This window comes from Lepisma saccharinum, chromosome 2 (assembly GCF_977018435.1).
Source record: "Lepisma saccharinum chromosome 2, izLepSacc3.1, whole genome shotgun sequence".
Classification (NCBI taxonomy): Eukaryota; Metazoa; Arthropoda; class Insecta; order Zygentoma; family Lepismatidae; genus Lepisma; species Lepisma saccharinum.
In genome coordinates this window covers 78,724,366-78,742,408 of record NC_139230.1, presented here as the reverse complement: position 1 = coordinate 78,742,408, position 18,043 = coordinate 78,724,366, and positions in this window count along the sequence as shown.

The following is an 18,043-nucleotide window of genomic DNA, read 5'->3' as shown; positions in this document are numbered from 1 at the left end:
ACTATGTCAACTTTGCATTATAAGCAGAAAATTAAACCAGTTTGCCTTAGAAATACATTTTAAAAATAGCCCAAAATAGCATGCGTAATAGAAAATTAAGAAAACTTTCTGAAGCATAAAAGTACTGACTAGTGCTGAATGAATCAATTACTGTAAAATATTATTCTCTGATTCAAGTAATTTAACTGTAAACATCATCTTTTGTGTGTAAAATATAATTGTTAGTTGAACTGATAACTACAAATATTAACTTTATACGCCTTGATACACTCTAAATAACATAACTTTGATATATAAATTAGTAACAATTTGTTAAAATTAAGTTAAACTGTAGAATTGTTTTCTTAAATAAATATAAATATAAAGTAAAAATAATAAACAAATAATTCCTTCTTTTCCTATTTAAAGGATGCCAAACAGTGTAAATCAGTTGTTAGTGGCTAAATAACATAAAATTTGAAGGCAGTAACAATATTTTTAAAAAATACTGCTTTTTACCTAACTTTGTGAATTAAATACTAGTACATTTTGTCAAATTATAAATAAAATATACCTATTTCTTTGGTATTAGTACTAAAGTGAAGAAAATGTTACTAAAACTTGGCTAGTACAGTAAATCTGAGAGTTTTAGCTTTATTTGTCCGTAACTGGATATAATTGTAACTTGTTAATCTCGCCAAACACAATGTTTACCTCAATTTTGGAAGCTATCTGAACTTTAGCGTTTCGAATTACATATAGTGAAGGCCTCTATAGTGGAAAAATACACCCAGTCTGTAAAAATTTGGAAATGTTGTCTCCTTCTCTGTCGAACCAGACCAAAAGTGTTCTCAAATGTTTCAATATATTTCTTAACATAACTAACTTTTCAAGAAAAAAATACCTTGTGCCCAGATAGCTTAGTTGGTATAGCATTAGGCTTTTAACCTATCTGTCCAGGGTTCGAGTCCCTGTCTGGGCGATTACAATTTTTAAATTTTGTCATCGGATCTTTTGCAGAATGGATATAAAATATGTTTACAGTCTAACAGATTATTATTTATCTAAAATTTTGCAAATAAGCTTTTAAGTTTCTCAAATATCAGCATCTTTAGCTAACAGTACAGCATAACCAGTATTATTATGATAGAAATGTTCTGGTGGAAGAACCTCCACCTACTGTACTATCTCTGTGGTATTAACTTACATGCAGCCCATAACTTTTGGGATTGTTTCTCCTCCGTTACATTTCCTCGCCATTTACCCTTAGCGTCGCGATTAGCCTCAGAAGCAAAAAAAGCGAAATCTTATATTTGTTCTTTTTATATCTCTGAAACCACCTATACGATAGACCTACATTTAATGAATTTTGCAGTCTTTCTGTTTGATCTGTTAAATAATCCAGTCAATAAAATTATACTTACATAGAAAAATCTGTTTTTCTGATACTTTAATCTGGTAATCTGCTTTTGCGTGCTTCCTCAGAAATATAGTTCTTGCTACATTTACATAAATCGAAGTCTAGTTAGAGTTGGCCTGTAAGTGCTTCTGGCACATGTAGTTACTTGAAAAAGCAAATATTGGGTGTATAAAAAGATAGCATTCTTTTGAAACAGTAAAAAATCAACCTCATTTCCTCGTAATATTAGATGTAAATGCTTCTTGCAGGTTAACAAACCTCTGGCGTGTGGGCCTACATCACCTACAATCCTTTGTAAAGTTCGTGTTGTCCTATAAATTGTCGTTATACACATACTAAGTTCCTAGTTACAGCCTAAGGTTTTAGTTTCAATCAGAGGATTTTAGTCCTCATAGACATATAGTGATTGTAGCCTCGTATAATAAACCAAATGGAAATAACCCAAGTGTTGATGCACCCAAAAAACCCAGTAATACTTCAAAAATACCTTGAAAAAGGCTATAAGGCTAAATTATTCTTCTAGCATAGAAAAAAATTTAGCAAGTGGACCTATGGTCCATATAGTCAGTCGTCTGTGAACTTCGTCTTGTCCTGTGAATTGTCAATATATTGATAAATGGTTATATGTAAGGGGAAAAAACAATGTTCGTAAGCGTCCAAATATGGACCCATCGGGAAAGGGATTTCAGTCTTTATAGACACACAATAATTTTCGTTACACTAAAAAATTGCCCTCGTATAAAAGCAAATAGTTGAAATGATAAACATTTCGTGTACTTCATCCAGTAAGGCTTAGCTAGAAATACAATAACAGCGTTACAGACATAAAAATTAAGCAAGGTTTGATATTCTAGTGGCACATAATAAATATAAAATATCCTTTAAAATACTCTGACAAATAGTTGTGGGTTGTCTGAGATCAAAATTTTCAAGCCCTCTCTCCTGCATAAATAGGCTCTAGAATTCACTAAGCCTCAAAATAATATTGGGTACATAAAATAAAAAGCAGATGGAGAGTGGTGCTGATCGCATCATCTCCAAAATAGCAAAAACAAAAGTATATAGAGCTCTATCTGGTATATTTAGAAAACTTTTACCTAGTATAGCAGTAACAAAATACTCAGCAAACTCTAAAATAAACAAACTTTCCTACGTGGCAGGCGTAACCTGCCCTAAATAAATACATATAGAAATACAGAACCAAAAATAGCATAGTGGAAATCAGTAAACCCTAATAATAATAATAATAATATATTCTGTGGCTTACATTTTAGCTAAAAGTATTTTTTTTAGTGTTTTCGAAAAAAATTAAATAAATACTAAACTCTAAGTTAAAAATTTGTAAATGTATATATGATACAAAACAAAATAAATAAAAATTAATACATACCCTGCAAAAAATCAATAAAAAAGTTGAAAACCTCTCTTTGTGCATCCAAAATATAATAACAAATCCTTCCTGACTGGATTAAATTGTGTTATTTGAGTAATAATAAGCCTAAACTTGTAAAATAAAAGGGTAAAACTTGACGAAACACACTTCATGTGTACAAAATATAATAACAAATCCTTCCTGACTAAATTAAATTGTGTTATTTGAGTAATATTAAGCCTAAACTTGTGAAATAAACAGATAGAAGTTGAGAACACACACTTTGTGTGTCGAAAATATACCTAAAACTCTTTCCTGAATAGTATAAATAGTGTTATTTTGGTAAAAAATTAACATAAAGTTGTAAAACAATAAGTTAAAAGTTTAGAAAATGTCTTTTTGTGAGTCCAAAATGTAATAAAAAATGTTGCCTGAACAGCTGAAATTGTGTTATTTGAGTAATAATAAGCCTAATAAACAGATAGAAGTTGAGAACACACACTTAGTGTGTCGAAAATGTAACTAAAAGTCTTTCCTGAATAGTACAAATAGTGTTATTTTTGTAAAAAATGAACATAAAGTTGTAAAATAATAAGTTAAAAGTTGAAAAAATGTCTTTGTGAGTCCAAAATTAATGAAAAAATGTTGCCTGAATAGTATAAATAGTGTTATTTTGGTAAAAAATTAACATAAAGTTGTAAAATAATAAGTTAAAAAGTTGTAAAAATATCTTTGCGAGTCCAAAATTTAATACAAAATGTTGCCTGAATAGTACAAATAGTGTTATTTTTGTAAAAATAAGGATAAGCTGTGAAAATGTTTGACATAAAGTCAATGTTTGGTAAAAAATAAACTCAAAATTAAATTAAATAGCACACAGTAACATACATTTACTACCTAAATCAAGAATCAAAGGGTCCTAGGTTCGTTACCCCATGATAAAAGCAAATGGTGAAGACTGTAGGTCCCGTCCCTGATAGCTCTCCCTTCTTCATAGTACAGATAAAAAAAAACCCTGCGCTAAAGCGTCCTGTGCCTTGGGACAACCCTGAGCTGAATATTAATTGGCGGCGGAAACTGGTTCTACAAGCAATGCATAGCTTCAGAAATTTGACCGTTGCTGCACATTCTCAGACATCCTTTGTTGTCTGGTTGAATCCCTCCCCTGCCCTACGGCATTGCATACCTTTCTCCTGTTCTTGCGTACTGGTTAACCTTGGAAAAACCGGTTCTGATTGGTCAATCGGGTTCTGACGTTGTGACGTCATTTGACCTTGAACGCGCTTCCCCCAAATTCCTTTCTCGTCTACCTGCGCGGAATATTAATTCATTCTCTCTGTCTGGCATCAGAGCGGAGTCGAAATTCGGAGACAGTATTCTGTCTACCGTCTGAGACCATCGTGTTTCATACCATAATAACATACATTATTACATAGTACTAATTAATAATATTACATATCGCGGGTTCGAATACCAGGACCGTCCCCAATCGTAATTGGACCTGTACCTACACCCATTACCACCGTTCATAGCGGTTCATAAACCATAAAAACTTATTTTCAATATTATAAACATTAATATTAACATTTTATACATTACATACTTTGTAGTAATGGATATAAAACCATATGAATAGCATTTAATACCTCTAATTACCTTTTATATACATATTATTCATAAAATAAATAAATATATATTCATAAAAAGTTATAAACATGCAAATAAATAAATGTAAAGTACTCTAAGTACTTGCAAATAAATTAAAACCCGTGCAAATTAGTTCTAAGTACGTGCAAATTAATTAACACCCGTGCAAATGAATTGCGAATATTAAATAGCGACCGGCCTTATCTCAGATAACAACTACTGACAAGACCTATAACAGACGTCTGCCACGGTTTCGCCGTGAACAGCATGTCTCTCTCCATCCCATAGCACAGCGTTTTCATAGTTCGGAGTCATTCTCTTCGTATTCCAGGAGTTTTTATTATTATTATATAACTCAGAACACAACCATTTATCCACGATGGCATCCGAAGTTAAAGTTGAGAAAAGTAGATTTCATTTTGTTCTGAATTATATTTGATTATTACTACTTTTTGTCCATGCATTCCCAAAAGATAATACCTAGTGCCTGCCTACGTGGCGGAGTGGTCAGCATTAGCATAGCATGCTACAAGGGTGCCGTATTCGAATTTCAGCCTAAAGTCGCTCCGGCTAGAGTTTGGACTTGAGGAACCCCAGACTTTTCGTCTCCACTTGTGCTAGTGTAAAAGGGGGGAAAGCGGTGTTGCCAAACGTCTTTTTTTTGTCCAGTCGTACAGGATATCTCTTTCTGTCAACATGCACCCTTCGCTCGCTCGCGTTTCAGGCAGAGGCAGGGAGGCGGAGACCCACGCATTCGCTTGCTACACCGAGGCAACCGACTTCGCCGTGCTTGGCCTTTTTGGGGGTGGACTCTCTCTCGAGGGGGGGGGGGCGATGAGCCGAAAACTCGGAATTATTGCGGAGGGTTAGAATTCTTTCTAGGGTATTGTGGAGACTGTTCGTATGAACATCTGCACTGCAATCAAATTTTAGGGTCCAGTTACTTCTCGTGGCATATTTCGTTTTGTTCGCCAGTTAAAATGGCACGTCGAGTTCCGATTACTCAATATTATCCATCCTTTATAGTTTATATAAATTTCATTGTTGTCTACACATCGATATCAAATAGTGAATTGTAAATTGAGTGGAAGTGCACTTTTTTTTTACCAGTTATGTTAAATCAAATGTCAAATATCATATTAATCAACCGTTTCATGTACAAGGTACATTTTCTGAATGACTACAATTTGATCACATAATGAATAACCAAACATAATGTAAAGTCCCGTACTACACATGTATGTTTTATTAAGAAAAAAGCTTAATCCTAAGCTGTTTCTGGTAATGTAGTTTCGTGCATGAACATTGTAAAAGTATGCATATTTGTTTGTAAAACACACTACCACGCATTCGGAAATTATTCTTTGCACGGTACGTTCGTACAAGTGGTGAGGATACTGTCTAACGGTGTACTTGTCCTTTTTACCATTTATGATAAATCAAATATAAAATATCGTATTGTATTATATATATTTTTTCTTTGAAAAATATTTGTACGAAACAAAAACACAACCATTCAGAAACGTCAGAAACATATGCATGAACGGTAATCATACTGGTAAACATTTTACGTGCCTTCTTTTTTTGTCAGTGATTATTTCGAAATAGTAGATTTCTTGTTTGCAATGCCCCATTTACATCAATGCCAATAGAAGTGACTTGCAATATCTACATATTATTTAATTGCCATGGCACAGTAAGTTAAGTTATGCATGGTGTACATTTCGTGAAATGTTCTCTTTTGTTCAGGAAAATTATTATAGCAAACACACGTTCATTTCCACCTTTAGGCCTCTTTTGCAATGCCATTTTAATATAATTAAATTTATCAAACTTCAAACAGATTACCCTAACCTAGAACAGTAGTTTTTATTTATATATTTATGATCTTGTATTTTCAGTCGGTAGGCACTCATTTAAATCTAACTTACGAAATTACAATGTAACATAACATTTTCGGTGTGCGGACGTAAATACCTAACTAACATTCATTTCTGAAACATATATTTAGGTGTTACACATTACTTTATTTATTTTTGTTCCTGGGATTTCATACAAAAAAGCCCAAATCCGCTTACGCACAGTCTACTGTCCACGGTGCAACCGATGAAAACGTTGCATTTCTCGTATCAAAGTATGAGAAAAGCAAGGCATCAAAACAAAACGTCTCTAACATGTCGTTAGTTAACGGGCCTATAAAATCGCTTGAGCGAACATTAAAAGTTTAACAGGCTGCTAAGATTTTAGTGATGCGTTAACTATCAACTCGTTAAGAACGTTTTAAAGATGGTTGAGCGAACCGGGCATATGTGTTTTACTGATATCCTCACAAGAGTATCTACAGCATGTTTAGTAAGATCCTGAAATTTAGGTTGAATTCAGAATTTATGCGATATAGAATGGGTGGTTGGGTCGACGGGGGGACTCATGGGGCTGCAGTTCCCTTCCGAAATTTTGAGATATTCAAAAGTTTCAACTAAAAGTATATAAAAAAAATCAGGAAAACCAAATTGGTAACTGAAGAACCTCTTAAATCAACCTTCCAAATATCATTCTTGTCTTTAAACCACTTTTAACCGTGGTATCAGTATCGGAAGATATCCGTTGGATTATATTTACCGACACCGGCCGATACTTTTTCAACATTTTAATCTTTCGCGAGGCTTGCAAATATGCAGCAAGCACTTTCAGGGTGTCCTTGAATTTATGCATAATTCCAAGCTTCCGTTATTTTGAACCAGTGTTATATGGAAAAGTGTATTTTGTGATTACGTAATAGTATTTTCAGATTTTGATGTAATTGTTACGTTTAAAGCACAACCCTAATAAATTGATACACACACTTGGAAGTATTTACTTACACACTAATATTAGTCAATATTTTGAACAGCTTTTAATTAATACGCGTCATTTTTAAACAAGGGTATCGGTGAGATAGGTAAGAGAATCAGCATGGGTGTGGATATCCGTTCAACTCTAATAATTATGAAATGTTTTATTACTTATTCCGCCCCACGGGAAAAAAATGCAGCTTTGTAACATCCACATTTACAATTCCAACCCTCCGAAATAAAATCCTGCTTACTCCAGTGGTACTATAGCATGTTATGATGCGTCTGTCTCCATTAAGCGGGACTTTTCCTTCCCGATGGACATCACGGACGTTCTGATAATTCGCAGAGCAGCTGCTGTTCTCCCAATCACTTTTTTAAACGGAATCAAGGGGCCATTATTATCTCTTTCATTTTCAAAATAAACTCGCACTGCACATACTAATTCACGAGTCTGGCCACGCAGAGGAATACCACGACCGACAACTATTTTTTCTTCCGATTTCGCCGGTGTATTCGCGTTAGGCTCATCATCTTTCAGTATAAAAATCACAGATACGAAAAAACAGAGCACAAACAAACCGCACAATAACGCCGAACTTTTGCTGTCAGGCATACACTTGGCAACGCAGAATACCACGAGAAGTCCCCCTCACCACGGCAACTGGTCAAAGCCGATTGGTTCAGCGGTTCACGTGACCCTCCCTAACTTTCGACAGAAAATACAAAAATAGAATTTCCAAGTCCAAACTCTGAGCGGAAGAATTTTAGGCATGGTCGTTCTTTGTGAATTGCGTGGAGGGGGAAAAGTGACTTACGCAAGGAGCCATTTCCAGCAGCGGCTTCACTCGTCCCACTCGCATTCTCCTCTTATCTACGTTAATGTGAGACATTGTTTCAGAGATTCCCTGGATAGAGTTTAGTCATCACCTTCTGCTTTGTAAACAGTCTTAATCCGTAAAATTACAAATGACAGAAATGTAAAACTTCTACTTTTTCACTGTCCATGTTGAGCAATTAGCGAACTACACTGGTCTGTAGTTGGGAAATGATTTTATTCTTCGAACTATATGGGTAGTTACATGCCCCCTGGGAGATGGAAGGGTATTGGTGCCGTCATAAACTATACACACTTTTAGGACGAGTTTTAAAAATGTATAGTGCATGTTTTAAGTGCATGATCTACCTGTTTTGTTCCATATTTGCACGATTATTTTGGTCTTACCCGTAATATAATACGGCACTGTAAATACTATTTAGTGTTTTCGGTTGAAAATGGGTTTCGAGAAAGGGAGCAGGACCTCTTCGCTTCCCTCTTGGATCAAGAAAATGGAAGATGAAACTAAGGTAAAAAAACACATCTGCTTTCTCAGGGAGTTAAAGCCAGAACGCTTTTCAAAATTAGGTAGAGCTTAACGTTACTGTCGAAATTATATTATGTTAATTGTGAATGAGAATGGTTGGTGGGACATCTGCGACGACACCGGTGTCCAAAAATTGAGGATAATTCCTGATATGATATAAATGTTACACCTGATATAAATGTTACACCTACCAGTGGTATAATTATTTAAAAGCATTCCGTTTACTCTGGTCCGTTACTCTCAGTCGTCTGCAGAGCTTCGATCAGAGACGAACACGAGTGTCTTTTCTTCATTGTAGGAATGTAATCTTCTTTCTCCATGGCAAATAGTGGTGCTTCATGTATTTTGTCAACTGTATTTGTGTCAAGCGTTGCAAAGTTGAAACACAATATTTGAAAAAAGAAATGTAAGCAGAAGTCAGTTCAAGGCCACGGTTTTACCACTTATCTTCCGTACCCTGTAAGTGTTGCATACACTAAGCGGACGTTTCACTGGAACTATATAACCCGTACTCATGTATATGTGCTTGGCTTTATTTCTTAACCAAAAAAGAATTAAAAAATTTACTAAAACTTTTGTGGCAAAATGCGAAATGTAACGGATTCTAAAAGTCTCCCGTCACCCACTTCGTACACGTGTAAAATAAATGAATCATAGAGTAAAGTTTGCAACATTTGCAGACACCTACAGTAGTTGGGAAGGCAAAAGCGATTTCTTTGGCGCGTTTCGGGTCACACTTCCGTCGGCGGAAGTCTTGATATCTTCATATGCGATGTACGTATAGTCAGATTGATTATTTATTGTCAAATTCTAGTCGTCAAAGGGAGGGGAAACACCATCCTGTGCTCCTTGAATCCGATTGTGTAGAAACTTAAATAGAAAAGGCATAAAAAAAGACTTTATTAATAATTATTATTATAAATTATTATTAATAACCGAAATAGGCACTGACAGTACAAATTGGCAAATATTGGCACCATAGAATTTTCGTATAATATTTGTATTACTCTCAAACCTGCATCTGTACGAATTCGATTAACGGAACAAAATAGGCATTTAGGCCAATTTACGGGCTCTATTCATGAGACTAAGAATGCAAATATTTACAACTTCATAGCTTCCCACCCCGCAAATGAATGGTTCCGGGTTCGAATTCCGGCCTGGGCATGGATGTTCTTTGTGAATGTCCTTTCAGTCAATTTCATCATAACATCAGTCATCCTCATTTTCGCCATTAGCCAATTGTGCAGTATGTAGTCGTAAAAAGAAAATTGGTCACACTTTTATTATTAAATTGTACATACTTCGACGACGAGTTTAATCATGTTGAATTTTCTGTCTGTTCTAACTGACGTGCTTCAAACTGAACTGTACCTTTTTAAGCCACCAGTGATTCGTAAGTCATTATCCAGTCTCAAGCCTGAATCTGAGTCCATTTTAAATTGTCGTTAAAATGACTCGGGAAGTGTGAGAAGATCTTGCAGGTCCCAAGGTAGAAACATGAGTCCTCAATAAGGCATATCCCTCTCAGGTATTATTGTGTTATTCCAGTTCAGGTAGCAAGTGTTCGCAATTAGGAGTGTTCGAAAACAGGACTGGTGGCTCCTTGTGGAGCTACTAGTTAGCCCTTGCCCTTCACTTTCACTGGAGTATTGCCGACACTGCATTCATTCATTCATTCATTCATTGTTTTCTGCCTAATTGGCAGGTTTTTCACTGCAATCTCCAGCTTTCCCTGTTCTCTGCCTTACGCTTCGTAATAACATACGACCCAGTTAATTTAATATCATCCATAAGCTGATATCTCTTTCTTGTACGGACTTTTCTTCCTTCAACCATTCCCTCCAAGGCATCTCTTAGCAGGCAGTTTCTTCTTAGACAGTGTCCTAACCAGTTTCTTTTCCTCTTCTTGATGGTCTCCAGTATAGATCTTTTTTCACCAACTCTTTTCAGTACGGCTTCGTTTCTTACCTTGTCCGTCCATTTTACACGCTCCATTTTTCGCCATGTCCACATTTCAAAAGCTTCGAGTCGTTTCTCTTCATTTCTTCTCAACGTCCAGGTTTCTGCACCATATAGTGCTACACTCCACACAAAACATTTCACTAATCTCTTCCTTAGACCTATGTCCATGGGTCCACAAAAAACATTTTTTCTTCTATTGAAAGCTTCTTTTGCTATTGCGATTCTCATTTTCACTTCTTGCTTGCAGCTCATGTCACTGCTTATAGTGCATCCGAGGTACTTGAAGCTATCCACTTGCTGGATTCTTTCACTGTTTGCTCTCACATTAATATTCCTTGGTTTCCGTCCTATAACCATTGCCTTTGTCTTCTTTACATTAATCTTCATCCCATACTGCTCACAGCTGCTGTTTAACTCTTCTAATATACTATTTATGGTTATTTCATCCTCAGCGAATAATGCCATGTCATCAGCAAATCTTATGCGGTTTATTCTTCTTCCTCCTAATTTGACACCTCCTGTGCCCTGGAAACAAGTTTTCACTATATCTTCTAAATAAATATTAAACAAAGTAGGCGATAGGCAGCATCCTTGTCGTACTCCTCTTCCAATTTCACAGCCTTCTGTCATTTCGTCTCCTGTTCTCACTTTAACTCGTTGATTCATGTATAAGTTGCTTAGAAGTCTTCTCTCTTTCCAATCTACACCAATTTTCTTCAGAATTTCTAAAAGTTTAACCCAATTCACTCTATCAAAGGCTTTCTCCAGGTCTACAAATACTACAAACACCTCCTTTCCTTTCTCTAAATATCTTTCCCCAATGGTCCTCAGTAAACCAATTGCATCCCTTGTACCTCTTCCTTTCCTGAAACCAAACTGTTCTTCCTCTAACTCGCCACTGACCTTCGAGTATAGGCGTCTGTTCAGAATTCTTAGAAGAATTTTTGCCGAGTGAGATATCAAACTGATTGTCCTGTACTCAGAACATTTTCTGGCATTGCTTTTCTTCTGCAGAGGTACCAAAACAGTCTCCGTGAAATCTTGTGGCCAATCCCCTTTCTCATAGATTTCATTGCATAAGTGCAGTATTTCTCTTTTTCCATCTCCCAGGCATTTGATAAGTTCAACAGGAATTTCATCAGTGCCCGTTGCTTTCCCATTCCTCATTTCTTTGAGTGCTTGCTCAAATTCTTCATTCAGGATATAGTATCCTTTCTCATCGTCAGGCACGTCGTCTTCATTTTCTACATTCAGACTGTCTGGGCGATTCTCTTTCTGGTAGAGCTCTTCAACGTACTTTCCCCACACATTCGATATTCCTTTTTTGTCTGTGATTTCACATCCTTCCTCGTCTTCTATCATCCACATTGTTTTCCATTTCTTCTTTTGGAAGCCCAAGCAGTTTACTTCACGATACATCAAGTCATACCTTCCTCTTTTTTCCAGTTGTTCAATTTCTTCACATTTTTGTTTCATCCATTGTTCTTTTGCCCTGTCAGTTTCTCTTCTTAGCTGGTTATTCAGTATCTTGTAATTATGTCTTCCCTCTTCTGTATTTACATTCTTCCATTTTCTCCGTTCCTCCATTTTTTCCAGCATACTTTCAGTAATCCATGGTTTCTTTGCACTTTTCCTTTCCCTGTAGCCTATTGTTTCATCCACTGCCTTCTGTAAGCAGCTTTCTATTCCATCCCACATCTCATCCTTATTGTTACAACTAGCTTTAAACTTATTATAGTTTCCTTGGAAATGTTCTGCAAATTTTTGTCTTTCGTCTTCTTCCCTTAGCTTCTCTAAGTGGGGTTTCTTGCTCACCTGGTTTTGGGTTATCTTCTTCAATGTAAGATTGATTTCTCCTATTAGCAAGATGTGGTCTGAATTAATGTCAGCTCCTGGCAATGTCTTCGCATTTTTCAAACAATTTCGAAATCTTTCTTGTACCAGTATGTAATCTATCTGGTATCTTTTACAATCTCTTGGACATATCCAGGTGTACCTCCTTCTCTTATGTTGTTGGAACAGTGTGTTTCCAACAATTAGGGAGTTTCTTTTACAGAAATTTACCAGGCTTTCCCCTCTCTCATTTCTCTCGCCTAATCCATATCTTCCTACTGTACTTCCATCCTGCATTTCTCCTACTACAGCATTCCAATCACCCATTACGATAATGCACGAACCCTTTCTCTCTTTTTCCATCAATTCCTCTATCTTCTCATAGTTTTCCTCCACTTCTTCTTCTGACAACCTACTATGTGGCATATACACTTGAATTAACACTAAGTCTTTCTTCTTTCCTTGAAGTTTCACCATTATAATCCTGTCATCCACATAACGCACTGCTATAACTTTATGTTTCACACGTGGTCCTAGCACTATTCCCACACCACGGTTTCCTTGTTGATCACCTCCAGAATAAAACATCTTGAACTCATCACTCACTATTTCACCATTTTGTTCCCACCTCACTTCTGATATTCTCATAACATCTACTTTGTTTCTTCTCATTTCTGCCTTTAAGTTTTCTAGCTATCCCGACTGTAACAGGGTTCTGACATTCCACGTTCCAATCCTTAATCTTACCTTCTGTTTGCTTCTCTTTTCCCCATCAGTGTCCTTTGTCATAACGTGTCCTTCCCAGACATCCCCCTCCCGGACATCCGAATGGGGGGCTAGTTTACGTCCGGAATATTTTGCCTTGGAATGACTCATCATGATTGCAGTTTTTCTAGGGAAAAGATATATGCGGTAGCTTCCCGTTGCTTTCCGCACACCACTCTCTCTTTCGCATCTTGAAAGATCCCAGGGGGCCCCAACGAGGAGGTGAGGAGAGTGGATTTGACTAAATGAGCCCTCCGGACTTCACCGAAATTCACTGCACCAAACGTATGGTGTTTGGATATAGGTTGCATATCAGTTCCATCAGGGTTTTTGACTCAAGGTCGAGAAATCCCATTTAGCCTTTGCCCCCCGACATTGGAGGTCGCAATAACGCCAACGAAGTGGGAAAAAGATGTATTCTCATACAACACACAAAGATCCAAGGCACATTCTGATGGATGTTTATTGGATATTTGTGGTGAAGTTCTGGATATCCATCAGATATCCAGGACTGTCCAGTCGACATCTATTGGATATTCATATGTTAGTCCAGAAGACATCATGAAATAATGTTTTGTGAATATTCCGAGGCTCATTTTAAGATATATTTTGGATATCAATGCTACGTGGTTCACTTGAACGGTACGTCATCTGAATATTTGTATTGTTTGTCGTTAAGAAAATAATATGTTACAGACCGGAACTGGACCTAATCTGGACATTTATTAAACATCGTTTATAACATGTACAACAAACACACACTCCCTTCTCCCCTCTCTCACGCACACGCCTAGATTGATTGACTGAATTTAAAATTTTGAATCCGTCAGCATTTTGGGTATATTGCACCCGTCACATGATAAAACATAACTAACAACACAATTGTAATGACGAAGACTAAAATATTCTGACTTCAGTTAATAGCTGAGGCTGTAAAGGGGTACTCAGCACAAACAGGAAGACACAGGACACACACACGAAGTCCTACGAAGATTTTGCTGGCCGTAGGTTCAGACGCCAGAGTCTCATAGTCTGCAAAATGCAGTCCAGAGTGTAGTATACGTGGAAGTGAAGTTGACAATTGGGTGAACTACGTGGAAGGTCACCCCTTACACCCCGCACACGCCTAGAGATCTGAAAAATGCTTTATATCTACCCACATCACGATCACATGTAAAAATGCACTCACTGAACATATAGTAATGAGTAGAAAAATTAACCATTTCCTTGGTATTCAGTGTGGAAATGATATGTTGTTACATACCAGTAACATCCTTGAAAAGCAGAGTATAACAATTTGGAGTTTATTCTGTCTCGAGTAAACACTGCAAAGTCATTGAAACTGACTAAGTTACTAAGAATGTCACGGTCTTTCACCTATATAGATTAATTCCGTGACTCACTAGATCAAACAATGCGCCCACGCACGACGTCATGTATTCTGATGATGTTTTGCGACTCGTGATTTAAGACACTTTCCTAGCAGGATGAATATGATTTTTACTTTATTTCTAACTCGCTGATAACGTGATAAAAATATAAGATCTTTTTAGGATGTAAACATTTACTGAATATCAAACATTAGGTACGATAAAGTTCCTCGTGCATATTGCAACGTGTCATGAAGGCACATACATATTCCCTATCTAGACCATTTTGGAGGTGATGTGATCAGCACCACGCTCCGGCCGCCTTTACACCCCAGGGATGCCCCAGGTATCCATTGATTTGAGGCTGAGTGAGCCCCAGAGCCGTTTTTTGCGGTGACAAGGCCAAAAAAATTCCGACCTTTGATAACCCACTCGGGAATGGAACCCGGTTCTCCTGCGTGGCTCTCAGACAAGTTTTAGATATTCTTTTTAGACGTGCAAATGACGTTCTCTGGTCATCCAGAATAGGATATTCAAACTGTGTATCCAATGGGTATCCAAATCTGGATATCTAGTGAATATACAGAAAAGGATATCCAATTGAAATACAGAAATGAATATGCAAAACCGGATGTGTAATATACGTTCAATGGAGATCCATAATATGCATGGATGTGATTTGAACATTGTGGATATCGAAGGGATGTCCCTTGGAGATTTGACCTGTTTGAGATTACGTCGATTTAATATCCAGATGTGATAAAACATTGCAAATTAACTTTTGACGTACAGCCGTTCGCCTCTAAATGTTATTTGCTACTGGAATTTGCAGACGCTCTTATGGGGCTGTGCTTCTTTTTTACATCTACTAGGTGGTTCAATTCGCTCCAAGAGGAAGTGAGTAATCTTCTATGCTCGTTGATCAATTGCACTGGTCCAGCCATCCTAATAGAAAATATCTGAAAATATGGGTTAATGTACCAATTGACTAAAAAAATAAAATATTTCACCTCATCATACTTCTGCACTCGACTATCTTTAGGTACTGTTTTCCTGCGTCGTAGAAGGATCTTAAAATGATTGGATCGTTTGTCCTTCAGCATGAATAACGTCACTTGCAGCGTCTTGTGTGGTGTCAACCTTTAGTGCGAGAGACGTTCACCCGATTGCATATTTTTCATTATAGGTGTAATTTTATATTGTTTATTAGCAATGGTTGACATATTGCAATATTAATCACTTGGCATTGTTACAAACGCAACTCCACCCCTCCGCTCTCTCTGAATTTCCATTGCAATGGACTTGGATTGTTTGTCTTACAACATAAGTCATAAAGTGCATACAATTGGACTGGTTGAGGAATGGTAGGTGGCAGGCTGTGAGGAACAGAAAACGCCAGTCTCTTTCAGGGCGCAGGTGCCCTTTTTCCATGTCAGTCGCTCAAGAGCAGTAAGCTTCTGAAAATTATTGTTCGTGAACAAATTCACCATTAATTGATCTCGGTAAGCATTTTCCTTCTTTCTATTTCGGTTATTTTAAGTTGTTTTTCTACCTCTCGGGAGCCAGCGTAGTCTTATGGTTAGCGCTCTCACCTCTGGTGCGAGCGGTCTAGGGTTCGATCTAAAAAAATCTAATGCTGAACTGGCATCGTGGAAACAAATGAGGAGCTACTTGAAAGCGAAGTGATCCATTTTCGAGACCAAGAAAATTGTGACCATGCGACTTGACACTTTGACCAAGCGTCACCCATTCTATAGTCGCAGGTATGCCCAGACCATTAAAGGACCGAGTTTATAGTTTTTCTACCTCTCGGGTGTATCGCGAACATGTATTCCCGTTTCGCATATTTTCCAGTTTGCCTAATTTCAGCTGAAACGGAAGCATTTCAAATGGAAGTATCTTGTATCAGGCGGTCTCTTTTAACTATGATGATCAACGTGAACACATCCTTAATATGAACAGGAAATTGAAGATGAAATTTATGTGTGAGATTGAGAATACAAAGGGCAACGCCATGGTTTGAGAAATATGAGCCACATCAAAAATCATATCTCGTGTATCTTCAACCCTGATTTATATGAAGAAGAAAGGTGAACTCAACAAAATAATGTGCCTCACTCTTGTTCTAAATGGCTCATAGTTTCAGATGATCTCTAGTAGTTTTCTGACGTGAGTAATCGATGGGTACCGATTGGATTCGATTATTGACTAGAACATACAAACGGAGAGACCGATGGAAGATATGTATATCCTAATCAGCTTGGTACTTCATAGTTCTTTCAACTCGTTTGAATTTCATTTGTAGATTGAATAGTTTCGAAGATATCGGAACAATAAAAAAATGAACCGACTGAGGACGTTCGATCATCTTACTGCCATGTGTCGCGTTATACTACCATTTAGTAGGTCTTCAAATTTAGAAGAAATAAAATAGATCTTCATTTGTCATTTTCCAAGTCATCGACAGATCTCTTTGGAACGATTCTTGTCCTTCACGGCTGACTGCGAGTTAGTTTGTGTTTCTTTGAGCCCTATTTTGTATTTTGTAGGTCTGTCAATCGACCAAAATTCGTCATTATTGTTGGGTAGTTTCTGCGATAGTGATTCTTGGCACTGATGGACCGACGCGACCGTGCTCAAAAATGTTCCATAATTCCATATTTACAAAATGGAATGTGATATAGGTCTCGAAAGAAATAGGATATACCAAGAAATGAAACAGAAAACAAGAACCTTTACTTGAAAGCAAAGGCGAAATGTTCTACACGAAACAAGAGGAAGATCATACAGTAGCACTGTTAAAAAGCGAACCAAAACAACCGAGGTGCATAATGAGTGTCAGCATTCCCAACGACCATCGCTGATGCAGTCGTTCTCGATCTTCAGAAGCCAATGGGCCTTTCCCGAGCACTTGTCACCTAACAATTTAACTATATTTAAAGTATGATATGCGCTGTGAACTACAATGCGCTTGCGTACTGAATAGTCTTTCTTTGCCTTTCTTCTAAGCCCAGCTGCGTTTTTCTGTTGCACTTCTAAGTGACGTATTTTTTTAAAGTTAACGCCAGTTGCATGCTTGGCTGATAGTTGTCACCCACACGCCTAAATACTTAACAATCGAAGCAGTGTCATGTTCACACGTGATCACTTTCATGTTCACTCTCGTCACCTTCTTGTCGTCCTCTTCCTCACTAACCCACCACCGTGTAACATCTGGATTTGCCGTGCTCGCTGTCTATTGGTGTTTTGGTATGCTTCTTGTTACGTATTTAGACAAGGTTTGTGTTTTACTTTGCTTTTCTGCCACGTTTGGCTAATTGCGAAGTGGTGATATGATGAAGTTGATGAAGGGAACACCCATGCGCAGGCCGGGATTCGAACCCGGGAAGCCTGGCTTCGTAGCGACTGACGTTAATTTTTAATATTACGCCTCTTAGATGTTTTTGAAATCTCTCAATGAACACTTATTGGTGATACTAGTACCACACGCACTTCTG